This window comes from Perissodus microlepis, chromosome 15 (genome assembly GCF_051167445.1).
Source record: "Perissodus microlepis isolate ML-2025 ecotype Zambia chromosome 15, ASM5116744v1, whole genome shotgun sequence".
NCBI lineage: Eukaryota > Metazoa > Chordata > Actinopteri > Cichliformes > Cichlidae > Perissodus > Perissodus microlepis.
Window position 1 is genome coordinate 13,852,398 of NC_140475.1, and position 14,673 is coordinate 13,867,070.

At 39.8% G+C, this 14,673-nt stretch overlaps 1 pseudogene; it reads left to right on the top strand.

Moving 5' to 3' along the window:
- The first annotated feature begins 1,424 nt into the window (after nt 1-1,424).
- Nucleotides 1,425-7,999, top strand: LOC146371900 (uncharacterized; annotated as a pseudogene).
- Nucleotides 8,000-14,673: the final 6,674 nt, after the last annotated feature.

Below are 14,673 nucleotides of genomic sequence, written 5' to 3' on the forward strand. Positions count from 1 at the left end.
AACTCACCTGCTGTCCGTGAGTCCGCGGGGTAATATTGTCACAGTCATGTTTTTTTCTCCCCCCCCACTTCAATAAACTTTATTTCAAACCGCTAAGAAGTAGCTACCTGCCTGTAGCGTCACATAAATTTTGAAAATTTAAGCTGTTAGCTTATAATGTGGACCTTAGAAATGAGCAGCGTTAGATTAAACAGGTCAGTTATTAATGACTTAATATTTTGTGTTAATTTTTATATTGATATTAGATATTTATGTTTTACTATTTTATTTTACTGATTTCACCTTTTTTTTAAACATTTGTTATTGTTGGTAACTTAATTATTCCAATGAAGGAAATACCTTTCTTTGGGTCAAGGGTTGCTTTGAAAATACATCAGCTCTCAATGAGGAGATAAACATGTTGGATATCTACACTCATATAGACTGGGTAATGCATTAGCAATAAAATGATGCTAGATCCTTTGACAAAAGTGAAAATTATTAAATGATTTACCTTTGAAGGGCTTAATTTAAAGACCCTGAAACTCAAAGTAAAAAATAATAATGTGTAGATTTTGCCAAAATGTCATTGCAGCAATTCAAAATCGTACCCAGTAGCTTGTATGGCAGGAGGAACCCAGGATTTCATCCCAATACCTAATGGCAGTCCCTTCATGGATATCCTCCTGAGACCCAGTAATTCATTTTTGTGCACTGTAGTACACATTTAGTTTTTGCTTGTATCACTCACACTCTACATGCCACTCTTCTGAGTCCTGATGTTTCTTAGAGAGGACAACAGTACCTTTAAAATGATGTCACATGTGTGGGGGTGTGGCCTTCCCAACTCTCTTTTTCCCACCTTTCAAAATGGCTGGCATGCCCACAAGCACATTTTATGGAAGAAAGAAATGTAAGCATGATATCTACATTTAAAATATTTTTTTAAACTCAGATTTTGATTAATTTTCAAAAATAAACATCTAGTAAGTAATTTGAGGGGGTTTTCAGACCTAAGCTTATTTAGTTTCACAGAGAAAATGACTAATTTACTAATGTGTACTCTGGTGCACGTCAGGACTTTGTACTTAAATTTATTTCACTTTTTTCTAGTAGACAACTCTTTGACAGAGGCAGAAAGAATTCTTAACACAATCATTGAGGGAGATTCAGACATAGGTCTTTCAGAAGATGAGAGTCATATGAGCCAGATAGGAGAGGGTGAGAACCCAGGAGGCGCCAGACAAAGATTATCAAGATGCAGGGGCGGATGTAATGCAGAACGACACAGGGTCAGCTGAAATCTGCCGTCATCCTATCTGGTCCAAAACCAGCATGTAGGAGAATCAGGAATTTTTGATTTTGAGTGAAAAAAGTATGGGTAACATGCAGAAATGTTTTCCAGTAAATTGATTTAACCTATAAAGATAGTGTAAATGTGTTGTAAGTGAACTATATCGGATATTGGAGTATCTAAATTTTATTTTGCTAAATAATTTTCCATTATCCTAGGTTAATGCCTTTTTTGGAAGAATGCAGAATTGGAGATGATGGTACCCTAATGACACTTAATGATTGGAGCCCACAGCAGTATTTCCAGCAGTACATTGACAAAAAACTAATTCAGGACTTGTCCTTGTTGACCAACCAGCGTATGGTACAGGATTCAGGTTGTAGTTTAAACACAACACCAGAAGAAATCAATAGCTTTTTAGGAATCATTGCATGTGTACATTGCATGCCTTGGATATCCGAGAATTAGAATGTACTGGGCTGCCAAAATAAGAGTCGCAGTTATAGCTGATTCCATGACATGTGGTCATTTCTACAAGATCAGGTCTTCGCTGAAAGTAGTCGATGATCTGCCAGAAAATGAGAAAAAAAAGGATCTCCTGGGGAAAGTCAGACCACTTCTAAAGAGAGTCCTTCAAGGTTGCCTCAATCTGCCCAGGCAAACAAAGGTCTGTATGGTGAACAGATCGTTCCATTCACTGGCTGTCCCAATTCACAAGTCCCAAGACCTGCAGTGGTTGCAAATATAATATCGACATGGGAGGGGTTGACCTATCTGATCGCATGCTCAGCTTCTACAGAATATCTAGTCGGACCAAAAAGTGGACTGTTCGCACCACACTTTATTTCATTGATTTGGCCATCACCAACTCCTTGCTTCAGTACCAACAAGATAGCGAGGACATGCAACAAGCTCAAAAGAACTCCCAGTACCTGGAGTTCAAGCGCCTCTTGGCTGAGGAACTGATAAACAAGGGACAAATATATGAACAAGACCTGAATAATACCCGTGATGAAGAGTTCTCTCTAGAAATCAAGAAAAGGATTGAATTTTGTTAGTTTCGTGATCAATGAACTCCCCTTGTGCACTGTAGTGCACGTTGTAAAATTTTAATAAAATTAGTTAAAAACAAAATTGTTTTTGCAATGTGTTTTTTACCAACCCAACACTTGATTTATATGAAAAAATCAAAATCAAAATACTTTTTTTCCCCTGGGTCTCAGGAGGATATGCCTCCACAGACCCTTACTGACCCAGCACCACACTGGTCATGCTGAATGATGTTACAGACAGCACAAGTTCTCCAAGGCTTCTCAGACAGTGAGCACAGGGCCCAGATCAATATCCCACAAGAGTATAGCACTGGTGCCGAAATCCTTGATTGTGATTGGCCTTGCTATATAGTCATCCCCCCAGAGGCCCTTTTTAAGGTCTGTATTGTGTAAATTCCTGTATTTACCTAATACTCTTCCTGCTGTGCTGTAATCAGTTATTATTTACGTTTGTGTCTGACAGTAAAGCCTGTTTTTCTGGTTTTATAGCCATTGGCAACAGTGACATGTGTTTAAATGCCGTCCCTATTTTAAGGAGCATTTCATAACTCAATTCATAACATAATAAGCCCGGGCGCTCACTCTCTCGGTGGTGTGAGTGGTGTCAGTGTGTGGCGCTGGCAGCGGAGAAGGGGCTGAAAGGATAATCTGAGCTGTGACTGTGGCTGCCCCGCTGAGAGGACCGTTTACTGACGGAGATCCCAGAGACTGCGTTTATCTCGGGTTGAGATCACGCATCACTGCTAAACCCCGAAATCAGCTTTTATCGAACGCAGGGAAATGAAAGGGACCAAGAGAAAACCAAACTTCTATAATTCATGCGTCTTGTCTTTCTGAAATTATTTATCATTTATTTCATTTGAATTGACTTTTTACTTTTGTTAGATTTAGAAAAGCTTCTTGCACAGTCTCTTTCATGTTTTTCCTCCCTTTTATGTAGTTTAAACCCTTTTAATAATGTGTTTTAGCACCACATTGTACAGTTTCTGTATACTGAACCTCCGAGCCTTTAATATAATTATATTTTATGGCTTTAGCTTTTTAAATTAAAATATGTTCAAAAACAGATCCACTTACTGTATTATGTTCCACATTTTATTTTTTTACTGTTACTTATTAAGCTATATTTGGTATTCTTGTTTTGTCATTATTCTATTTTTAAAAATATATTTTACTTTATTACAGTGTTGAAACAATTTTGGTTTCTATAACACACTTACATATCTTAGTCTATATAATTCTGTTTAATACATTTATGACAGTTACTTTTATTTATTTGTGATGAATAAAGTTGAAATAAAAATACAGGAAGATCTTATTCAAGCCATGTTCTGAGTGAAGTGGATTAGTGATGGGATTTCCGGCTCTTTTTAGAGATCGGGCTCTTTCGGTTTGGCTCACTGAAAAGAGCCGGCTCTTTCGGCTCCGAACCGGCTCTTCAGGTTGTTTTGTTGCTTTAATTAATTTATTATTAACAATAATATAAAATTATGCACAAAAGGAATTACTAACGTAAAAAAAAAAGTGGTTTTATTTATATATGTTTATATATAAATATATGCGGTGGCCCCTAGAGACAAAACACGTACAAACTCCAAAACACATTTCTAGCATGAACTGAACTTCCAAAGCAGAGCTACTAGATCACTTAAATTACACAATTGAAAGCATATGTGTGTTGTTTGTGTATTTATACACAAGCATTCATATATATTCAAATAATTTAAAAAAAAGTTCATTTACCTGTTACTACCACACACCAAATCTGGTCGTTGGTACTTGCTGGCTTGTGTAGCCACTAGGTAACAAAAGCTCAACACTGCGCCCAGCATCCTGGAGCACTTCTGTTGTCTTTTGTACGTGTTTTGAGTTTTTATGTGCTTCTGAGTTTTTATGTGCTTCTGAGTTTGTACGTGCTTCGGAGTTTGTACGTGTTTTGGAGTTTGTACGTGTTTTTACGTGTTTTGGAGTTTGTACGTGCTTCAGGGTTTGTACGTGCTTCAGAGTTTGTACGTGATTTGAAGTTTGTATGTTCTTTGTCTCTAGGGGCCACCGTAAATATACTTTTATTTATTCACTCCACATAAAATGTAATAAATAAATCATATAATACAAAAATCAACTATTCACATTTCAACTTTTAACTATTTAAATTTTCAGCTTTTTCCTTTTACAAATTTAAAGTGAAACAACACAAAACACTGCAAACCACAACACAATTAAATATAAATTAAAATATGAAAACAAAAAGAAGATGCATATTCTCTGTCATATGGGCCTGCGTGAATAAACTTTCTGAATCCTTTATCATCTGCAACCGAAAATAGTTGTGGATGATTACTATACCTTTCTAATGTGACGTTGTTGTCCCTGGCTCTCTTTCTCTCTCTCTCCCTCTGGCTCTGTTCCTGTGCTTCTCAGTGTAACTACCGGCCCTCCCCCCTCTGCCCAGCGTAAAGCGCAAGGCTCGCGTGCGGAGTGAAGCGGAAAAAAGTGCGAGAGAGAGGCTGAGAGAAAAAAAAAAAAACACGTGACGGCTCGCGATAAGGAGCCGGCTCGCGTCGTTCACGTCAAAGACCCGGCTCTAAGAGCCATTTCGTTCGCGAACGACCCATCACTATTCGCCACACATCAATTATGCCTATATCCTTCATACCTTGGTTCATTGCTGTTGCTGCCTTGGATAGTGAAGCTGTTTTGGGTGAGGACCGATCCAAAGAGGGATTTAGGACCAAATTAAAGTCTCCACCCACAATATACTGGCCCTCAATTGTAGCCACTTTCATTATTAAGTTGTTAAAGAATAAAGGGTCGTCGCAGTTGGGCCCATATATATTTATCAAAGTTATCTTATTTCTATTTATTTCACAATCTACAAGTAAGAATCTGCCATTTTTGTCCTTTTCCACTGAATTTAGTTGAAAGTTCAGGTGTTTATTAATAAGCAGGGTAACGCCTCTTGATTTGGAAGTATATGACGAGTAAAAAACATTGCCTACCCAATCTCTTCGTAATTTTAAATGTTCAGCGTCTGTGAGGTGACTCTCCTGGATAAAAGCGACATCTACACTCTGCCTCTTTAAGTATGTCAGCATTTTTTTCCTCTTAATAGGTGAATTAATCCCTCTAATATTCCAAGATATACAAGTTAGATGACCCTTAATTTAAGTTTTTTTATATGAATATCTTGGACAGGTAAGTGTCATGGTATTCAACTCTGGGGATTTCTGAACACATTCCTGCTTTTCTGAGTTTCGATGTGGTGAAGCTCTGTACATGGGTATAATAGTAAGATACAGCCTAGACCAGGGAGCTGTGTGAACAGTTGCGTAAGTATGAGTAAAATTTTTCTTTTCTCTTTATTTTGTGGCATCTTCCAAAAGAACCGGAGCCTATAGCTTGAAGAACCGCGTAGTCCTCCACCCGGGACGGCATGTTGATTTGTAACCGATTCTACTGGCGTCCGAAATCCTTGATTGTGATTGGCCTTGCTCGCTAGTGATGGGTCGTTCGCGAACGAAATGGCTCTTAGAGCCGGGTCTTTGACGTGAACGACGCAAGCTGGCTCCTTATCGCGAGCCGTCACGTGTTTTTTTTTTTCTTTCTCTCAGCCTCTCTCTCGCACTTTTTTCCGCTTCACTCCGCACGCGAGCCTTGCGCTTTACGCTGGGCAGAGGGGGGAGGGCCGGTAGTTACACTGAGTAGCACAGGAACAGAGCCAGAGGGAGAGAGAGAGAAAGAGAGCCAGGGACAACAACGTCACATTAGAAAGGTATAGTAATCATCCACAACTATTTTCGGTTGCAGATGATAAAGGATTCAGAAAGTGTATTCACGCAGGCCCATATGACAGAGAATATGCATCTTCTTTTTGTTTTCATATTTTAATTTATATTTAATTGTGGTGTGGTTTGCAGTGTTTTGTGTTGTTTCACTTTAAATTTGTAAAAGGAAAAAGCTGAAAATTTAAATAGTTAAAAGTTGAAATGTGAATAGTTGATTTTTGTATTATATGATTTATTTATTACATTTTATGTGGAGTGAATAAATAAAAGTATATTTACGGTGGCCCCTAGAGACAAAGCACATACAAACTTCAAATCACGTACAAACTCTGAAGCACGTACAAACCCTGAAGCACGTACAAACTCCAAAACACGTACAAACTCCAAAACACGTAAAAACACGTACAAACTCCGAAGCACGTACAAACTCAGAAGCACATAAAAACTCAGAAGCACATAAAAACTCAAAACACGTACAAAAGACAACAGAAGTGCTCCAGGATGCTGGGCGCAGTGTTGAGCTTTTGTTACCTAGTGGCTACACAAGCCAGCAAGTACCAACGACCAGATTTGGTGTGTGGTAGTAACAGGTAAATGAACTTTTTTTTAAAATTATTTGACTATATATGAATGCTTGTGTATAAATACACAAACACAACACACATGCTTTCATGCTTTCAATTGTGTAATTTAAGTGATCTAGGTAGCTCTGTTTTGGAAGTTCAGTTCATGCTAGAAATGTGTTTTGGAGTTTGTATGTGTTTTTTCTCTAGGGGCCACCGCATATATTTATATATAAACATATATAAATAAAACCACTTTTTTTTTACGTTAGTAATTCCTTTTGTGCATAATTTTATATTATTGTTAATAATAAATTAATTAAAGCAACAAAACAACCTGAAGAGCCGGTTCGGAGCCGAAAGAGCCGGCTCTTTTCAGTGAGCCAAACCGAAAGAGCCCGATCTCTAAAAAGAGCCGGAAATCCCATCACTAATCCACTTCACTCAGAACATGGCTTGAATAAGATCTTCCTGTATTTTTATTTCAACTTTATTCATCACAAATAAATAAAAGTAACTGTCATAAATGTATTAAACAGAATTATATAGACTAAGATATGTAAGTGTGTTATAGAAACCAAAATTGTTTCAACACTGTAATAAAGTAAAATATATTTTTAAAAATAGAATAATGACAAAACAAGAATACCAAATATAGCTTAATAAGTAACAGTAAAAAAATAAAATGTGGAACATAATACAGTAAGTGGATCTGTTTTTGAACATATTTTAATTTAAAAAGCTAAAGCCATAAAATATAATTATATTAAAGGCTCGGAGGTTCAGTATACAGAAACTGTACAATGTGGTGCTAAAACACATTATTAAAAGGGTTTAAACTACATAAAAGGGAGGAAAAACATGAAAGAGACTGTGCAAGAAGCTTTTCTAAATCTAACAAAAGTAAAAAGTCAATTCAAATGAAATAAATGATAAATAATTTCAGAAAGACAAGACGCATGAATTATAGAAGTTTGGTTTTCTCTTGGTCCCTTTCATTTCCCTGCGTTCGATAAAAGCTGATTTCGGAGTTTAGCAGTGATGCGTGATCTCAACCCGAGATAAACGCAGTCTCTGGGATCTCCGTCAGTAAACGGTCCTCTCAGCGGGGCAGCCACAGTCACAGCTCAGATTATCCTTTCAGCCCCTTCTCCGCTGCCAGCGCCACACACTGACACCACTCACACCACCGAGAGAGTGAGCGCCCGGGCCGGTCTGTCAGTCTGCCTCTGCAAAGGTCACTCCTACAAAGCGCTGGAGGAGTTTGGATATCAGCCAGAAACAGTTGCGGTGGGAGGAGGGTGCGAGCGGAAAACTGACAGCTAAAAACAACAGAGACAGTCGGGTGCCCGAGGCCGCTCTGACGTCAGCTGGCCCTGTTAAAGGCCAGGAGATGGGAGGGAGTGACAGGGAGGACAGAAGAGATCCATCCCATAATATCCTCCTCCCTTCTGCCGGGGTGTTGGTGGGCTGTAATGGGGGTTACTGGAAGCTTATGGGTCTTCTGTCACCTCTGATTCCCTTTTATTGGGTGCAGCTCCAGTCAAAGACTTTTCCAAACACATAAACGTGGCACACATTTTATAGCACTATCGCTCATCCAGGTGGGTTATTTTTCTTTGGCGGACAGTGTAAAGGACAAAGGAGGCAAACACATGCTTGCAATGCATGCAGCTGCCAAGAATGAGTGCTGCCGCCACCGTGTTGGCGTTTTGAAACCGGATGTAATGGACCGAAGGGTGGATATTACTGTGAAATCTTGATCCTGGATAATCTTCCCGACTCTTAGAATGACCACAATCTACAAAATTAACTTCATTTTTTATCCAGTAAGGCTTAAAACTTGAGACTGAGCCTATAAAGTCGGGAGTAAGTGTTTGCGGAGATCACAGAGCGAGGGCGCCGAGAGCAGCTTTCCCCATAGGCTTCTATATAAACAGAAGTATTTTTGCAACTACAGAAGTCGCCCCCTGCTGGCTGCTAAAACTATTGCTGCTTTAACCATCAAGGTTTTCATGAGGTTGAGTTCAGGACTGCAGGCTGGCCATTCCAGCCTCTCCACTCCCAAATTCTGAAGGTAGTCTCTGCAGACAAGATTTGGATTTGTTTTTGTGGGTCTATGCAGTAATTTTACTTGCCTAACTAATCTGAGATGAAATTAGTCTGTACTTGTTTACCTAAATATTAAGCTAAAATGGGTGCCATTTATGAATTCAATCAAGGATGTGAACTTACCTGAAGAGGACGGCGACAACTAAATGTACAAAAGAAGGAGAAAAAACAGTCTATAAACAGAGTTGTTTTTTAAATGAGAGCAGTTTTTGTGATTAGTGACTGTCACAGCACCAGTTCAGATAGTTTAGCTTGGATTGTTTTCAGCTTGCAAGTCTGTCTGGAAAATCATGAAGATGGACACAGCAGCATCTAATAAAGGTGCTTTAGAATAATTTGGCAAGATATTTCCAGCATTATAGCACTACTACCGTCCAAGCTGCAGACACAAAACATTACAGCTGTTAAATTTAGGTTAAAACAGAAGCTGAACTTGAGCATGACTATGATCCGACTCATGAAGAAATCCTAAATAAGTAGAGATCATCTAGCTGTAATACCAGTGAGTGTTCGTCTGCACCCAGCTGTGTGGGTAACACACTTATTTGGTTAATCCGCTGAAACCAAGATATGTCGACATATTGCACTTTCTTGTCACCTATTACATTCTAGTAATACATTACTATTAATGTATCAGCATATAAGCATTACATTGACTGGCCACTGTGATAGTTACATCTTGGTGGCTCATTCCTCAAAATTGTGTGTGCATACTGACATGAAAGCATCGTTTTGTGGGGTTCTTCATGATGGACACTTGTGTTTTTCCCCACATCCTGAAGGGGTTCTGTTGGACTAAGATCTGGTGACTATAGAGGCCATCCGAGCGCCGTGACATTCAGGAAACTTGCACGAGCTTTGCGGCATGGTGCATTAACCTACTGACAGTAGCAGCTAGAAGATGTGGACACTATATTTACACCTTTGAAGTGTGGAATAGAAATAATCTGCAATCAAAGCATATTTTGACTGATTGTTACAAAATGAAGAGTATATGTTTTGTGTTCCTTTTTTTTAAATAACAGAAAAATCAGCACTACCTCCTATCAAAGAAAAATACATAAAAATACTGCCTGATAGTATTTTGTCATTTAGCGTTTACTTTTCATTTGCAGTCGTTTATTGTGTGACTTGGTTCCTGATTTTGTTTATTTATTAGGATCCCCATTATCAGAAACACAAAGCACAGGGTTCACGTTAAAAACACCATGTAATAGTTCAAAACAACATTATTAAAGCACCGAAAATGCTAAAAGCAGAACAAAAACAAAAGGTACAAAAACAGTAGTGTGTCAGTCACATCTAAATGAAATCCCACAGGTACTACCTTCTTGAATTGACCTGTTTATAAATTAGTTTTTATCAGTTAATCCACTCCGTGTCAGACAGTTCTCTTTCTTTTTGTCACAGTGAAATGTTTCAGATCATCAAACGATATCAAATATTAGGCAAAGATAACCCAGTAGTAATGATTTCATTTATTAAGGGGACCATTATGTGAAAAAGTAATTGCTCTGCCTTGTTAAACAAATTAAACATACAGTGGCTTGCAAAAGTATTCGGCCCCCCTGAACTTTTCCACATTTTGTCACATTACAGCCACAAACATGAATCAATTTTATTGGAATTCCACGTGAATACAAAGTGGTGTACACGTGAGAAATGGAACGAAAATCATACATGATTCCAAACATTTTTTACAAATAAATAACTGAAAAGTGGGGTGTGCGTAATTATTCAGCGCCCTTTGGTCTGAGTGCAGTCAGTTGCCCATAGACATTGCCTGATGAGTGCTAATGACTAAATAGAGTGCACCTGTGTGTAATCTAATGTCAGTACAAATACAGCTGCTCTGTGACGGCCTCAGAGATTGTCTAAGAGAATATTGGAAGCAACAACACCATGAAGTCCAAAGAACACACCAGACAGGTCAGGGATAAAGTTATTGAGAAATTTAAAGCAGGCTTAGGCTACAAAAAGATTTCCCAAGCCTTGAACATCCCACGGAGCACTGTTCAAGAGATCATTCAGAAATGGAAGGAGTATGGCACAAGTATAAACCTACCAAGACAAGGCCGTCCACCTAAACTCACAGGCCGAACAAGGAGAGCGCTGATCAGAAATGCAGCCAAGAGGCCCATGGTGACTCTGGACGAGCTGCAGAGATCTACAGCTCAGGTGGGGGAATCTGTCCATAGGACAACTATTAGTCAAGCACTGCACAAAGTTGGCCTTTATGGAAGAGTGGCAAGAAGAAAGCCATTGTTAACAGAAAACCATAAGAAGTCCCGTTTGCAGTTTGCCACAAGCCATGTGGGGGACACAGCAAACATGTGGAAGAAGGTGCTCTGGTCAGATGAGACCAAAATGGAACTTTTTGGCCAAAATGCAAAACGCTATGTGTGGCGGGAAACTAACACTGCACATCACTCTGAACACACCATCCCCACTGTCAAATATGGTGGTGGCAGCATCATGCTCTGGGGGTGCTTCTCTTCAGCAGGGACAGGGAAGCTGGTCAGAGTTGATGGGAAGATGGATGGAGCCAAATACAGGGCAATCTTGGAAGAAAACCTCTTTGAGTCTGCAAAAGACTTGAGACTGGGGCAGAGGTTCACCTTCCAGCAGGACAACGACCCTAAACATAAAGTCAGGGCAACAATGGAATGCTTTAAAACAAAACATATCCATGTGTTCGAATGGCCCAGTCAAAGTCCAGATCTAAATCCAATCGAGAATCTGTGGCGAGATCTGAAAACTGCTGTTCACAAACGCTGTCCATCTAATCTGACTGAGCTGGAGCTGTTTTGCAAAGAAGAATGGGCAAGGATTTCAGTCTGTAGATGTGCAAAGCTGGTAAAGACATACCCTAAAAGACTGGCAGCCGTAATTGCAGCAAAAGGTGGTTCTACAAAGTATTGACTCAGGGGGCTGAATAATTACGCACACCACAGGAACAGTGGTGAAGCTTCCCAGGAGTATCAGCCCGACCAAAGTTACTCCAAGAGTAAAGACCTGCAGGTCTCACTAGACTCAGTTAAGGTCAGAGGTCACACAGCTCCAGGTAGGTTGGCATAACTTTTAGACCTTAATAAATGAAGCCATTTAAAAATTGCATTTTGTCCATCATTACAGACAAATGAAAATAATAAATGAAATGGGTAATTGCTTTTTCACAGTACTGTTTCAGTACAACGGTGTACATGAATAGCAGAAGACTTCTCTACACTTAATCATCCACAGGTAGCCAGGATAATCACTTATGCATCACACACACCTACACCTGGCTGCTTTATTCTGCAAGTTTATTACTTTTCATTATTATTATTATTATTATTTTAAGATGCTATGACCAAACAACAACAATCACACCAGCAGTGCGAGGTTTTATTTTTCTAATTAATTTCATTTTTCTGACTGCTGATGAGTTCCAGCAGGATCTGTTGACAAGTATTTGCACATGAGATATATGAGCACAGAGGGTTCAACCAGCATGACGGGGAGGAAAAGAGAGGGTGAGGACTCTGCGATGCCCATGGCTGTTGCAATGACATTCAAGCCTTCTCTCCACAGCTGGATGTTTTAGTGCTTGCTGACTCAAGGGACACCGCCATCACCCGAGCATTCACGAGGGAGCAGCCATCAAGGCGTGACATTGAGGACCTTGGGGAGCAGTGCCCGTGAAATAGCTCATTGCAGGTGTCCGAGGAGGAACGCCGGTGCTTCTGCAGAGGACAGTAAAGTTCCTCTAGAGACTAATGTTTCTGTGTAATGCGGCCAACCTTGGGAAGAGCTCTGCTGAGGAGCAGGAGAGTGATGACGCTCCTCCCTCCATCTGATCACCACAGTGAGCAACAGCCACCGTCGCTCCTCACTCTTAGCCCTTTGGTATGTTGGTGAAGCTCGGTGCATGCGTAATCCCATTTTCCAGCTCACTTCCTGCCTTTTTCCCATTGGCGTGTGGCATCCCGGAGCTCTGACCCGTCAAATTTCACTCCAGCTGCTGCAGAAATGTAGTAGATGGAACGTCACACTGGCCTTAGTTTCTGTTTAGTCTGCAAAGCCAATAATTTTAGGGGAAATTGGCAAAACAGGAAAGGTGGCATTTGGATTTCTGTCAGTGCATCTGATTTGGGAATATAACAGTGTTTGTTGACCAAGTGGTTTAAAGTACCAAGTGCACTGCCTGGCCACCACTGGGATTTAACTAAGCAAATAGGTAGCAGGTTTCCACTGGATAATCAGTGCAGCTGGCAACAAGTTATTTAACCCTAGCCGATGCGGTCAGAAGTTGCTGAGTCATTCCTACTATTCAGTGCCATTTCAAGGTGGCATTATTGTGTCAAATAATTCAACTTTCTATTATTTTATTGTTTGTTAAACTGTTAGAAAAATATACAAGTCCACATTCTCCATGCAGAACACAGGTCAAAGGTTCCCCCTTGTACAATTTTATTTTTAGCCACTTTTGCTCATGTGATGAACAACAGGCTCATTAGGACAAGACTTTTAGCAACCACATGTTCAAAATGACAAATGACAGGTTACACTGTAAATGACACATCAGCGAAGCACTAAAACATGATGAAAAGAAGTTGATGAAAGCATGACGATTACCCTGATCTTGCGTTATCTTCCTGGTTTAAATAAAAGATTTGCATTGCAGGCATTTTATTTTTCAATATGAAATGGGGCTGCATTTATAGATCATTTTTCTTACCTCAGTTTGCATCGACACTTTGGTCAATTCAGAATCACCAGTTAACCTAACATGCAAATGGACCATGGTAGGAAGCTTGAGAAGACCCATACAGGCACAGGGAGCATATGCAAACACGCCATAGAAAGGTGACAGAGCCAAATAGCCAATTATAAAAACCTCAAACAGGCAAGGCTTCTGGGGCATGAGGGCATGAAGGTCAGACTGAGAGAGCAAACATAAACTTAGACACCCTGTTAGAGTTGGACCAGCCTTATTTAATAGATGATGATAAACATGCACTGATGGGGAAACGCAGTATGCTTCAGAACTGCGTGATGTTACGTCTCGATGTGTCGGGTCTCATATTTTTAAACCAATGTTAATCTGTGATTGATGCATCTGTGGTCCTCTCACCAACGTAAGATCATCTCCGTCTGCTGCTGAGAGGCCTCGTAGTGTCTGAAATCAGAGCTCTGTAACAGAACCCAGTTTCTTTCAACAGCCAGACATCGATGCCACGGTTAAACAAAGGGTACAGTACTGAGCAAATACAGGCCTTCGGTTACCCCAGGACCTCTGATAGTTTGTTACCTCACTGAAAACAAGACGGGAACATTTGCTGGCAGAAGAGAGGAACCCTTCCTAGACGACCAGAATTAAAAATCAGCAGGAATTGACGATTCTCACAGCACGATTTAGGAGATTAATTCTGCACATTCGTCTCCACTCGGATCTTTTTTTAGACTCCTTTGGGTACATTAGTTTGTCATTTCCAGTGCATGTGTGAATGACAAACTTCAAACTGAAAAGAAAATGGCTCGATCTGCGTTTCTAACATTCAGTTAAAACATGCACCCCACCCCAAGTTTTGAATTTATCTATTTTTAGCCGTTGGTAGCTTTACTTTTTTTTTCTCCTTTAAATCGATCTATTGATCTCCTAGGATTTTCCTACATAACCATCTTTAAGGTTTATAGAGAATGGTTTGAGCCCAATTGCTTTAAGCTGATAGGAAGAAAACAGAAAACAAATAACCACTCCTTACAACCAAGGTATGCAGAAGAGCATCTCTGAAGGCAGTGTTTGAAATAGGGCTGTGCGATATGACCAAAATCTCATGATCCCGATATAAGAATTCTATCGTCCGATAACGATATAAATCACAAAAATGTAACATTTTCTGTAA